Here is a 13,324-nt window from a genome sequence, read left to right on the forward strand (position 1 = left end):
AAAACTGCCAAACCCACCGCCACTTTGTAACTGTAAAGCACACCAGCTAAATCCAATCAGTGCCCAGTTATCCAACGTGTGGGGTAAACAGCAGGAGGACGCAAGGCCTTGCTTGATGAAAATTGTTAGTTTGGTGCGGCATGTAGTAAGACAGGGACAAGCCTTTAGAGGCCACATGGATGACAGTGGGAAGTTATACCAGCTTTTGAAACTTAGGGCAGAAGAGGATGATCCCATTGTACTGAAGTGGTTAACAGAGCGTACCACAATGTACACAGGCCCCAAAGCACAGGATGAAATTCTGAACATCATGGCCAATACAGTCATTCGAGGCATCGCAGCTGAGATCAGGTCTCTTCCGATTGTACAATTTTCAGTAATTGTTGATGGTACTCAAGATGGTGCTGAATAGGAGAGTATCTGCCTGTGTTATGTTGACCACTACCTTGTCCCTCACAAGGAGTTTATTGGGCTATACAGGGTGTCGGAGACAACAGGCGAGGGCATTGCGAAAGTGGCAACTGATGTGTTGTTGAGGCTTATTTTGCCCATGTCTGGCTTACGATGGTGCCTCAAACATGGCAGGAAAATACACAGGTGCACTAGCAATTGTGAGGAGGCAGCAGCCATTAGTCCTCTATGTGCATTGTGGAGCACACTGTGTAAATCTGATTACACAGGCTGGCCGCTCAGCCACCCCACTGATCTGGGATTCTCTTTCTTGGGTCCATCAGTTTGGTGTCCTCCATGGCCAGTCAGGCAGGGGAGCATGTTTGAAGAGCATGCCTGAATCAATTGCCACGTCCAAAGATGCACATTTGACCACCCTGAAATCCCCATGTCCAACAAGGTGGACTGTGTGGAATACTGCTATTAGAGCTGTGCTAGGGCAGTATGAGCAGGTACTAAGCAGCCTTGAGGAGATGGCAAAAACTGAATCCAAGACCGCTTCAACTGCCAGTGGCTTATTTGAGCACTTCAGCAAAGGCAAGACTGTGTTGGGCCTCACACTTGCCTCTGTTGTTCTTGGAGAGCTTGAATGACTAAACATTTCACTGCAGAAGGAAACTCAGACTGTCTCTGGTATGCAGGCTGCAGTCGAGTGTGTGCAGTCATCTCTTAGGGGCAAGAGAAATGATGAAAGCTACCTTGCTCTGTATATGAAAGCAATAACATTGATTGACTCCATTGAACCCATTGAGACACACCCAAGACGATTTGCTGGGAAAGCAGTGGATCACTATTGGGCACCAAGTGTTGGATGGTGTGGAGGTTCAACTTGGTGACCATCCTGCAAAAGTTGGAAAGAGCGCTTCTCACGGGGGAGTTGGATGAGTCTCTAGATCAGTACCCTGAGATGAACATAGATTCTCTTTCAGTGCAGTTGCCTCTCTTTCGCAACAAATACCCCTGTAGCAGCATTGGAGAAGCAGCATAGGTCCTCAGGAGGCTTCCAGTGGAGGTGCAGGGGTAGTTTGACCAAGTTGAGGTGCTGATCAGAATTTTGATTGTGTTGCCAGTGTCTTCATGTGAGTCTGAGAGGAGTTTCAGTGCACTCCGCAGTTTAAAGACTTGGCTACGGGCTAGCATGGGCCACGAGAGACTGAACGGCGCAGTTGTCTGTAATGTACATAAAGACAGGTTGGACAGTCTCGAGCGAAAATATCTGCCAGCAATTTGTTGGATCCATTGAAACCCGCAGACATATGTTTGGTTATTTTGTTCAGTAGTGTGTATAGCAATGGTTCTCAACATTTTGTGGGTACTGGAACCCCTGCATATTTTGAGGCAAGGCAGGCAAGGTTTTGAGCGGTCCTCAGGGATCTCCACCCGCTCTATATTATATGTAAAGTTACTGGAATCCTTGTGGTGCTGAATACGTTCATTACACTTTTTTATCTCACGGACCCCTTCCAATTTCACCAGGGACCCAATAGAGTCCACGGACCCCTGTTTAAGAACCCCTGGTGTATAGTATGATATTTGTTCAGTAGTTTTCAGTTTTTAGTACATGACAATACACTTACTAATTATTTATTTTATGTTATTTTATTTAAAATTACATACTTTGTGACATACTTGCCCATAGCTGCTGTTTTATAGAGTTGAGACACTGACTGAACAATAAATAAGTATTTTTGAAGGGTATTTTGGTTGATTTATTTGGGTTATTCATTGAAGTAGTTATTTCGCTTTTAGAACTACTTATTTTGAGCTGTTTGTTCTTGTTAAGCTATTGTGCCACACACATTTATTGACTATATAAATGTATCAGAAAAAGTAAAATAAACAGGTCAATTCAATACGGAGGCCAACTTTGTGATGGTTCTCAATGGAGATTATTTTAGATGAGATCGCACCATGTTCATTGTATTTACGAAAACTGCACCCATACACAGTGTACAGTACCATTCCCACCTACTGGCCTTTCTTGGTGTTGCTGGTTGTAAATACAAATACCTGCTTACATACTGGACTGATAAGGAACACTGCTATAACTGTTATTAGTAGTAGTATTATAATGATTTAAACATTTGAACAAGTTGGGACAACCCTTCAGTTAACTACCTATCAATTATCCAGTAGTAGTAATTATGGTTCCTCAATATACATTTAAAATATTACAACGTAGGCTATGTGTTACAGCACTACTTTTGGTGTCCCCCTCAGGAATTGCTATTGAGAAAATGTCATGTAATTGTCCCCTCCAAAGTTGATGGGAGGGATACCTAGTTAATTGCCCAACTGAATGCATTCATTTTTTGCGTCATCACTTCAAGCCATCATGACTCTCAAAAGCCACAACAGCCGGTGTTTACTTCTGAAGATAACTTTAGTGCCACCCTAAAAACACGATTTTAAAATTCGACACAAACCTTCAAATAGGTAATGACACATTATATAAACTCTTTATAGTGTTTTAATTACATTTTAGAGGTGATAAATTGGACTGATTGGGTGAAAAAATCAGTTTCCCCACACAGCTTATTTCCCACTTTCCGTATGACGCAGTAGGTTTCGCTTCCCCGGCCGCCATTTTTAAAAGACCCAACGGAGCTCATTGCCTTCTTCAATCTTGGAGAGACGAACAGCATGAAGGTCTCGTCATTGATTTTGCTGGAAAGGGGAGAAATCTTGCTTTTCAATTGTATTCATATTACAGTTGACCTGAAAATATTATGTTACAGCGCGATGTACAGAAATGCGGTAGCTTACAGTAAGTACATTTTCAGATATTGACAAAGTGGTTTAATTTCAAGCTAAAGCGTATTGTTATCTAGCTAGCTAATGTTAGCTTGCTGGCTACCTAGCTAATGATATTATTCATATCCCAGAGCCGTATTCATGCAGGGTAGTAATGATTTGGCACTGTGTTCATTGTTATTTAACTAGCTAACGTTAGCTGGCTCATTCGCTAACTAGCTAACGAGCCAGCTAACGTTAGCTAGTTAAATAACAATGAACACAGTAACATGTTTATGTAACAGATGTTAAAGTACTATGTGAATTTCACCAGGTTCATATATCAATATGTTGTGTTGATTTATTATGCATGCCTGCATCCTGGGAGAAGGGGAGTGTGTACTTACGTTTTGCCCAGCGTGCTCGTGCTCAAATCATTTTGATGCACTGAGAGGTAGGCACGCTTTTTCTGTCTTCAGAAAAGTTTGATTCTTTTAAGTACAAAGTCATACACACACAGTGTTTTGTTCATGAATAATGATGTACATTTAGAGGTTACTCATAAGTGGATGGTATTGTTAAGATGCACTTGTAATTGTACTTTTTAGGATGATATCAACATTCTGAATTCAACATGTGGTTAATAGCTAGCTAAGGTATTAGCAGCTATTGTATGTGTGAACGATGGCTAGCTCCTCGAATGATCTCAGTCCCTCCTATTGTGCATCTGTTGTAGAAAGAGGCGACGATTCTCAGAACAGATGTGCTCTACAAATGTTTTATTTCCTTTTGGATGCAGGTATGTGGTTTTATCAATGTAAAATATGTTATGTATAATAAGGAGAGAGTGTATTAATTTTTGTATTCCAAAAATCATTTTGATGCACTGAGAGCGAAAGAGGCGACGATTCTCAGAACAGATGTGCTCTACAAATGTTTTATTTCCTTTTGGATGCAGATGCAGGATGCAGAGAGTCAATTCTGCTTGATTAAAACTACCTGATCTCCAAAGTCCACGTTTATAGTCTCTAACAAACACACACAACGCAGAGTGACAGCGGTGCAGTATAGCACCGGCTACATGTACAACACCCATTGAATATGGCCAGTGTCAGTAAACGTCTGCAAAAAAGAAAAATGAAATTGTTGCCAGCAGAATTGGTTAGGCTATTTTCATGTTATCCATCGGTAAACAAATCAGCGGCCAAAGTGTCAGGAAGTACAGTTCCCGCTCAGCCCAGTCAAAACTGTTCGCTGCTCTGGCCCCCCAATGGTGGAACAAACTCCCTCACGACGCCAGGACAGCGGAGTCAATCACCACCTTCCGGAGACACCTGAAACCCCACCTCTTTAAGGAATACCTAGGATAGGATAAGTAATCCTTCTCACCCCCCCCCCCTTTAAGATTTAGATGCACTATTGTAAAGTGACTGTTCCACTGGATGTCATAAGGTGAATGCACCAATTTGTAAGTCGCTCTGGATAAGAGCGTCTGCTAAATGACTTAAATGTAAATGTTAAATGTAATGTGTCAAATGTGCATTCCGAGAGCAAAACAAGATGGGCGGGGCTAAAGCTTAAGAGGGTGTGAACGATGCTGAATGGGTGTAGACAAAGCTCTTCACTAGATACCAAAACATTCAAAGGCCACTTTCTCAGTGAGTTAATGCAGTGTATGATATACCATTTGGTAGCACTTAGTCTCTACTTTTATCCAATGTAAGAAACACAAAGTCAAATTTTGCTGCATAAGAACGAATCCAGGTGGTGAGTCACGTACAGTTGAAGTCGGAAGTTTACATACACGTTAGCCAAATATATTTAAACTCATTTTTCCACAATTCCTGACATTTAATCCTAGTAAAAATTCCCTGTCTTAGGTCAATTAGGATCACCACTTTATTTTAAGAATGTGAAATGTCAGAAATAATAGTATAGAAAATTATTTATTTAAACTTTTAGTTATTTCATCACATTCCCAGTGGGTCAGAAGTTTACATACACTCAATTAGTATTTGGTGGCATTGCCTTTAAATTGTTTAATTTGGGTCAAACATTTTCGGTAGCCTTCCACAAGCTTCCCACAATAAGTTGGGTGAATTTTGGCCCTTTCCTCCTGACAGAGCTGGTGTAACTTGAGTCATGCTCGCACATGCTTTTTCAGTACTGCCCACAAATCTATAGGTTTGAGGTCAGAGCTTTGTGATGGCCACTCCAATATCTTGACTTTGTTGTCCTTAAGCCATTTTGCCACAACTTTGGAAGTATGCTTGGGGTCAATGTCCATTTGGAAGACGGATTTGAGACCAAGCTTTAACTTCCTTACTGATGTCTTGAAGTGTTTCTTCAATATATCCACATAATTTTTCACCCTCATGATGCCATCTACTTTGTGAAGTGCACCAGTCCCTTCTGCAGCAAAGCACCCCCACAACATGATGCCGCGACCCGTGCTTCACAGTTGGGATGGTGTTTTTTGGCTCGTAAGCCTCCCCCTTTCTCCTCCAAACATAATGATGGTCATTATGGCCAAACAGTTCTATGTTTGTTTCATCAGACCAGAGGACATTTCTCCAAAAAGTACAATCTTTGTCCCTATGTGCTGTTGCAAACCGCAGTCTGGCTTTTCACTTTTTAAAAATTAAATGTTACCCAATTTTCTCCCCAATTTCGTGGTATCCAATTGTCTCATCGCTACAACTACCGTACTGACTCGGGAGAGACAAAGCCATGCGTCCTCCGAAACACAACCCAACTAAGCCGCACTGCTTCTTAACACAGAGCGCATCCAATCCAAAAGCCAGCTGCACCAATGTGTTGGAGGAACCACCGTGCACCTGGTGACCTGGTTAGTGTGCACTGCACCCGGCCCGCCACGGGAGTCGCTGGTGCGCGATAAGACAAGGATATCCCTACCAGCCAAACCCTCCCTAACCCGGACGACGCTAAGCCAATTGTGCGTTGTCCCACGGACCTCCCGGTCTCGGCTGGCTGCGACAGAGCCTGGGCGCGAACCCAGAGCCTCTGGTGGCACAGTGAAGCAATGCTAGACCACTGCGTCTGGCTTTTTTATGGCATTTTTTGAGCAGTGGCTTCTTCCTTGCTGAGTGGCCTTTCAGGTTATGTCGATATAGGACCCGTTTTACTGTGGATATAGATACTTTTGTAACAGTTTCCTCCAGCATCTTCACAAGGTCCTTTGCTGCTGTTCTGGGGCTGATTTGCACTTTTTGCACCAAAGTACGTTAATCTCTAGGAGACAGAACGCGTCTCCTTCCTGAGCGGTATGACGGCTGCGTGGTCCCATGGTGTAGGCAGCAGCCTCTAATGTGCTAGTGATGGCTGTTTAACAGTCTGATGGCCTTGAGATAGAAGCTGTTTTTTCTCTTGGTCCCAGCTTTGATGCACCTGTACTGACCTCGCCTTCTGGATAATAGCGGTTTGAACAGGCAGTGGCTCGGGTGGTTGATGTCCTTGATTATCTTTTTGGCCTTCCTGTGACATCGGGTGCTGTAGGTGTCCTGGAGGGCAGGTAGTTTTCCCCCGGTGATGCATTGGGCAGACTGCACCAACCTCTGGAGAGCCTTGCAGTTGCGAGCGGTGCTGTTGCCATACCAGGCGGTGATACAGCCCAATGGGATGCTTTCAATTGTGCATCTGTAAAAGTTTGTGAGGGTTTTAGGTGACAGGCCAAATTTCTTTAGCCTCCTGAGGTTGAAGAGGCTCTGTTGCGCTTTCTTCACCACACTGTCTGTGTGGGTGGTCCATTTCTGTTTGTCAGTGATGTGTATGCCCAGAAACTTGAAGCTTTCCACCTTCTCCGCTGCGGCCCCATCGATGTAGATAGGGGAGTGCATCCCCCTGTTTCCTGATGTCCTTTTAACAAGGAACATCTGTTAATTGAAATGCATTCCAGGTGACTACCTCATGAAGCTGGTTGAGAGAATGCCAAGCGTGTGCAAAGCTGTCTTCAAGGCAAAGGGTGGCTACTTTGAAGAATCTCAAATATAAAATATATATTGATGTGTTTAACACTTTTTTGGTTAGTACATGATTCCATGTTATTTTATAGTTTTGATGTCTTCACTATTATTCTCCAATGTATAAAATAGTAAAAATAAATACAATTACTGGATTCAGTAGGTGTGTTCAAACTGTTGACTGGTACTCTTATTTATTATAATTTTTTCCCCATTTTGTTATTGAATGTTTAATACAATATACCGGCAGTGAAGCTGCTTAACAACTACATCACATTGTTAGATGACTAGACTCCCATCCAGAGCGACACACAGAAGCAAGTAGGGTCAACTCCCTGATCAAGGGCACGTCGACAGATCTCCCACAAGGTCAAAAAACTGGGACCCAAACCAGGTATTGATCAGCCACCCGCCCAACCACCAGCCCTCCAAGATCCCTCCCACCACAGTTCCCCAAGAGCTGCCCCTCAACCATCTGAGACCCCCACCCACACACACCCCCGAATTAAAAAGATATATTACTAGTACTTTAAAAAAAAATGTTTTTACATTCCCCACCCCAAGGCCTCCCCATACCCAATGCACCAACAACCAACAAAATTAACAAAAGAGAAAATATAGAAATACAAAGGAAAACAACAATGCAAAAAACAACAGACATCAAGGACAACAAAAATCACAACATCAAGGTCAATTGAATATGTTTGAGTGCATGTATGGCACTATTTACCAGTGTGTGTGTCCGTCTATGTGCACATGTGTGCATTTGAGACTGTGTGTATATGCATGTGTACAAACACCTGCACGGCATTAGCCTCAGGAAAAACCTCAGCCTCAGAAAAACACTAACCCTCAGTGTCATTCAAACTTACTTTTTGTCATGTTTTATTTTGACTTGAAAAATATTTTTTGTACTTTTATCTTTGACCATCATTATATCTCCCGCCCAGCAACTCCACACCGTCTCCAATTCCACATCCCAGCCATCAGCTTCCCTCAGCCCCTTGCAAAGGTATTCATCCCCCTTGGTGTTTTTCCTATTTTGTTGCATTACAACCTGTAATATGAATATAGATTTTTATTTGGATTTCATGTAAATGGACTTACACAAAAAAGTCCAAATTGGTGAAGTGAAATTAAAAAAATAACTTGTTAAATTATTATTTTTTTAAACAGAAAAGTGGTGCGTGCATATGCATTCACTCTCTTTGCCATGAAGCCCCTAAGTAAGATCTGGTGCCAGCAATTACCTTCAGAAGTCACATAATTACATAAATAAAGTCCACCTGTGTGCATTCTAAGTGTCACATGATCTGTCACATGATCTCATTATAGATACAGTTGTTCTGAAAGGCCACAGAGTCTGCAACACCACTAAGCAAGGGGCACCACAAAGCAAGCGGCACCATGAAGACCCAGGAGTTCTCCAAACAGGTCAGGGACAAAGTTGTGGAGCAGTACAGATCAGGGTTGGGTTATGAAAAAATATCCGAACCTTTGAACATCCCACAGAGCATCACTAAACCCATTATTAAAAATGAAAAGAATATGGCACTGCAACAAACGTGCCAAGAGAAGGCGGCCCACCAAAACTCACGGACCAGGCAAGGAGGGCATTAATCAGAGAGGCAACAAAGAGACCAAAGATAACCGTGAAGGAGCTGGAAAGCTCCACAGCAGAGATTGGAGTATCTGTCCATAGGACCACTTTAAGCCATACATTCCACAGAGCTGGGCTTTACGGAAGAGTGGCCAGAAAGAAAGAAAAAAATGAGCAAGCACGTTTGGTGTTCGCCAAAAATAATGTGGGATACTCTCCAAACATTTGGAAGAAGGTACTCTGGTCAGATGGGTCTAAAATGTAGCTTTTTGGCCATCAAGGAAAACGCTTTGCCTGGCGCAAACCCAACACCTTTCATCACCCCGAGAACACCATCCCCACAGTGAAGCATGGTGGTGACAGCATCATGCTTTGGGGATGTTTTTCAGCAGCAGGGACTGGGAGACTAGTCAGGATCAAGGGAAAGCTGAATGGAGCAAAGTACAGAGAGATCCTTGATGAAAACCTGCTCCAGCACTCTCAGGATCTTAGACTGGGGCGAAGGTTCACCTTTCAACAGGACAACAACCCTAAGCACACAGCCAGGAGTGGCTTCGGGAGTGGCTGCGGGACAAGTCTCTGAATGACCTTGTGTGGCCCATCCAAAGCACAGACTTGAACCCGAGCTAACATCTCTGGAGAGACCTGAAAATAGCTGTGCAGCAACTCTCCCCATCCAACCTGACAGTGATTGAGAGGATCTGCAGAAAAGAATGGGGGAAACTCGGGTGTGCCAAGCTTTTAGCGTCATACCCAAGAAGACTTGATTCTGTAATTGCTGCCAAAAGTGCTTCAACAAAGTACTGAGTAAAGGGTCTGAATACTTATGTAATGTGATATTTCAGTTTTTTATTTTATTTATAAATTAGCAAAAATTTCTACAAACCTGTTTTTACTTTGTCATTATGGGTATTGTGTGTAGATTGATGAGGGGGAAAACGATGTAATACATTTTAGAATAATGCTGAAACATAAAATGTGGGAAAAGTAAAGGGGTCTGAATACTTTCCGAATACACTGTTTTTCCAATAAAATGGTAGATATACACTTAGCAGCCAGTTAATTAGGTACACCACTACAGAAAGTGAGTCACGTGGCTATGGCTCGCTACAGTATATGAAGCAGGCAGACAGGCGTCGATGCGTTCAGTTACTGTTCGATTGAACGTTACAATGGGCAAAACGATTGACCCAAAACGAATGATTGTCAGTGCCAGGTGCACCGGATCCAGTACCTCAGAAACAGCCACTTTCCTGGGCTTTTAACACACAACGATGTCCAGGGTTAATCGACAATGGTGCAAACAAAAAATCAAGTGGCAGTCCTGTGGGCGAAAACAGCTAGTTGATGAGAGGTCGAACGAGAATAAGCAAGCAAACAGGTGGGCTTCAAACAGACAAATAATGGTACAGTTCAAAAGTGAGAATAGTGTGACAAACAGGAATGCACAATTCATCGATCCTTGTCCCAGATGGGCTATTGCAGCAGACGACAACACTGGGTTCCACTCCTATCAGCTAAAAACAAGAAGAAGCAGGTCTAGTGGGCACGCAATCACAAACACGGGACAATTGAGGTGTGGAAAACATTGCCTGGAACATGACAGTGAGTTCAGTTTACTCGAGTGGCCTGGACAGTCCCCAGACCTAAACCCAATGGAACATCTTTGGGATGAGATGGGACGGGCTGTTCGCAGCATGAATGTACCGTTGTCCAATCTGGAGCAACTGTGTGATGCCAAAGCGTCAGCATGGACCAACCTCCCTGTGGAACGTTTCCGACATCTTGTAGAATGCCCCAAATAATTCAGGCTGTTCTGTAGGCAAAGGAGTGTTCAACCCGGTACCAGATGTGTGTACCTAATTAACTATGTGATGTAAGGCATTGAAGCAATTACTCGGCCACCTACTGTAGCTGGTCAGCTATAGTGATTTCTTTATTAGGAGAGATTGCTGGTATTCATAGGATTCTTGTTTTGTTTCTAAATTAAAACACACAAAACCAATGTGATTAACACTTTAGAAATGTTTTTATATACTTCATCATTGTTAAAAAAAAGAAGATTTTTTCTGTGTCTGGTTTAGAAGGAACCACATCAGAATGGCAGGAGTGTACATTAAAACAGTCGGGGTCTGGTGTCAAGGGCAGAAACTCCCCCAAATTTATTTTGCATGTGTTATACAAAATAAGATGTTTTAAGGAGCTTTTAAATAAAAAGGAATAAAATGAAGTTTTCTATAAATGTTGTCCAACACTATTAAAATAAACTTCAAGAACTGAACAATTATATAAAGTGCTCGATAGGGAGAATTATACGTGAAAAATGTGACATGTAAAAAAATGAAAAGTCATGTGCTTGGCAGCTGGTTAGATGTTTACCTTTTTCAAACATGAGATGGCAGCAGTTACCAACACATTCCCTCTTCTTGCCTAGGGTCTAACGCCAAGGGCTGCATGCTTGTATTCATTGCGCACAATGTCTACATATGAAAAGCTGATGACAGATCAGATCTGAATTACTTTAGTATGTGTTAAATACAACTTGGAAGACATATGCTGAACCTAGACCAGTTGTCTATGATACTATGAGCTGGAGGTAATGCGGTTGAAACGTGAGAGGAGATTCAGCAGGAAGCGAATCGTGACGGAAAATTGTGCACACAGATCACCAACCACCGGCGAGGATGGAAGATTGACAATTTAAAAGAATATAGAGGACAACGAAAAAATGACAACGTCAGAACGTGTATTTAGCAGGTAGCCAGCAACGATGCTAGCATAGCTTGCTATCTGTCTGGGGACTGACAGCGAGGTCACAGGGCTGCGGAGAGCTCGGAAAAATGTATATCGTTTTTGGTGTACTTCTCCTGTAATTTTTCGACCTCGCCTTAAAATTTTGCTCGCTAGATAAAATGTAGCTAGCAAGGTTCTCTCAGTAGCAAGCGATCTAGCTGTTGCGCGTAAAATACTGTATATAGACAGGAAAATCAGTGGAACAACCACATAGAGCATCTAAATATTTTAAGGGGGGGGGGTGAGAAGGATTACCATTCCTCAGGTGTCTCCGGAAGGTGGTGATTGAGTCGTGAGGGAGTTTGTTCCACCATTGGGGAGCCAGAGCAGCGAACAGTTTTGACTGAGCTGAGCGGGAACTGTACTTCCTCAGTGGTAGGGAGGCGAGCAGGCTACAGCAACCAAGTGACTGACAGCCTGTCAAACTTGTTGTCGTTAGTGCAGATGTTTGTGCCAGTAAGGTATTTGAACGGGGATCCATTTTTACTGTCAGACTATATTGAATACAACGTCAGCAGCTATACATTTCAAGTTTTCAAAGGAGGAAGACGCCAATAAAGTTAGCTAGCTAGAAAAAGATCTAACGTTACCTAGCTACAGTACCTGTGAAACACATTTGATTGGTTATTTTTCCACGTGAGAAAATGAAGGGAAGCGAAAATAGAAACAAAAGAAAACTAATTCCGGACCAGCAAGGACGAACCGGAACAGCAAAGAAAGATGTGAGTTGTCATAGTTACAGTAGCTAAAGACAGCCAGGGTTGGGTCCCAGCAGAGAAAGATGTGAGTTGTCATAGTTACAGTAGCTAAAGACAGCCAGGGTTGGGTCCCAGCAGAGAAAGATGTGAGTTGTCATAGTTACAGTAGCTAAAGACATCCAGGGTTGGGTCCCACGAATGTAACATAAGTTGTTACCTGTATAAATGCAGAAAACAAGAATCTTCTTTCTACTTTGATCAAATATTAATATGTTCTTAATTGTACTGGGTATTGCAATCTAAAGACATCCAGTAAACTCATACATTGCCTTGGGTAGCGCCCCCACAGATTGTAAATGTAACATAAGTTGTTACCTGTATAAATGCAGAAAACAAGAATCTTCTTTCTACTTTGATCAAATATTAATATGTTCTTAATTGTACTGGGTATTGCAATCAGTGGTTATTGAATGTTACATGTACATTTTCATATTTTAGCAGATCTTAGAAGCTCAGAGCGATGCAATGAGCAAAAAAATGAAACTCATCACATTTCTTGTTTTTGCCTTGGTTTGTTCCAGCCATTGGGGAGTTTGTTCCACCATTTGGGGAGCCAGAGCAGACATCCAGTGGAACAACCACTTTACAATAGTGCACAGTTTTGACTGGGCTGAGCGGGAACTGTACTTCCTCAGTGGTAGGGAGGCGAGCAGGCCAGAGGTGGATGAACGCAGTGCCCTTATATTTGGGTGTAGGGCCTGATCAGAGCCTGGAGGTACTGAGGTGCCGTTCCCCTCACAGCTCCGTAGGCAAGCACCATGGTCTTGTAGCGGATGCGAGCTTCAACTGGAATCCAGTGGAGAGAGCGGAGGAGCGGGGTGACGTGAGAGAACTTGGGAAGGTTGAACACTAGACGGGCTGCGGCGTTCTGGATGAGTTGTAGGGGTTTAATGGCACAGGCAGGGAGCCCTGCCAACAGCGAGTTGCAGTAATCCAGACGGGAGATGACAAGTGCCTGGATTAGGACCTGCGCCGCTTCCTGTGTGAGGCAGGGTCGTACTCTGCGGATG

The sequence above is a fragment of the Oncorhynchus gorbuscha genome, linkage group LG06 (genome assembly GCF_021184085.1).
Source record: "Oncorhynchus gorbuscha isolate QuinsamMale2020 ecotype Even-year linkage group LG06, OgorEven_v1.0, whole genome shotgun sequence".
NCBI classification, from domain to species: domain Eukaryota; kingdom Metazoa; phylum Chordata; class Actinopteri; order Salmoniformes; family Salmonidae; genus Oncorhynchus; species Oncorhynchus gorbuscha.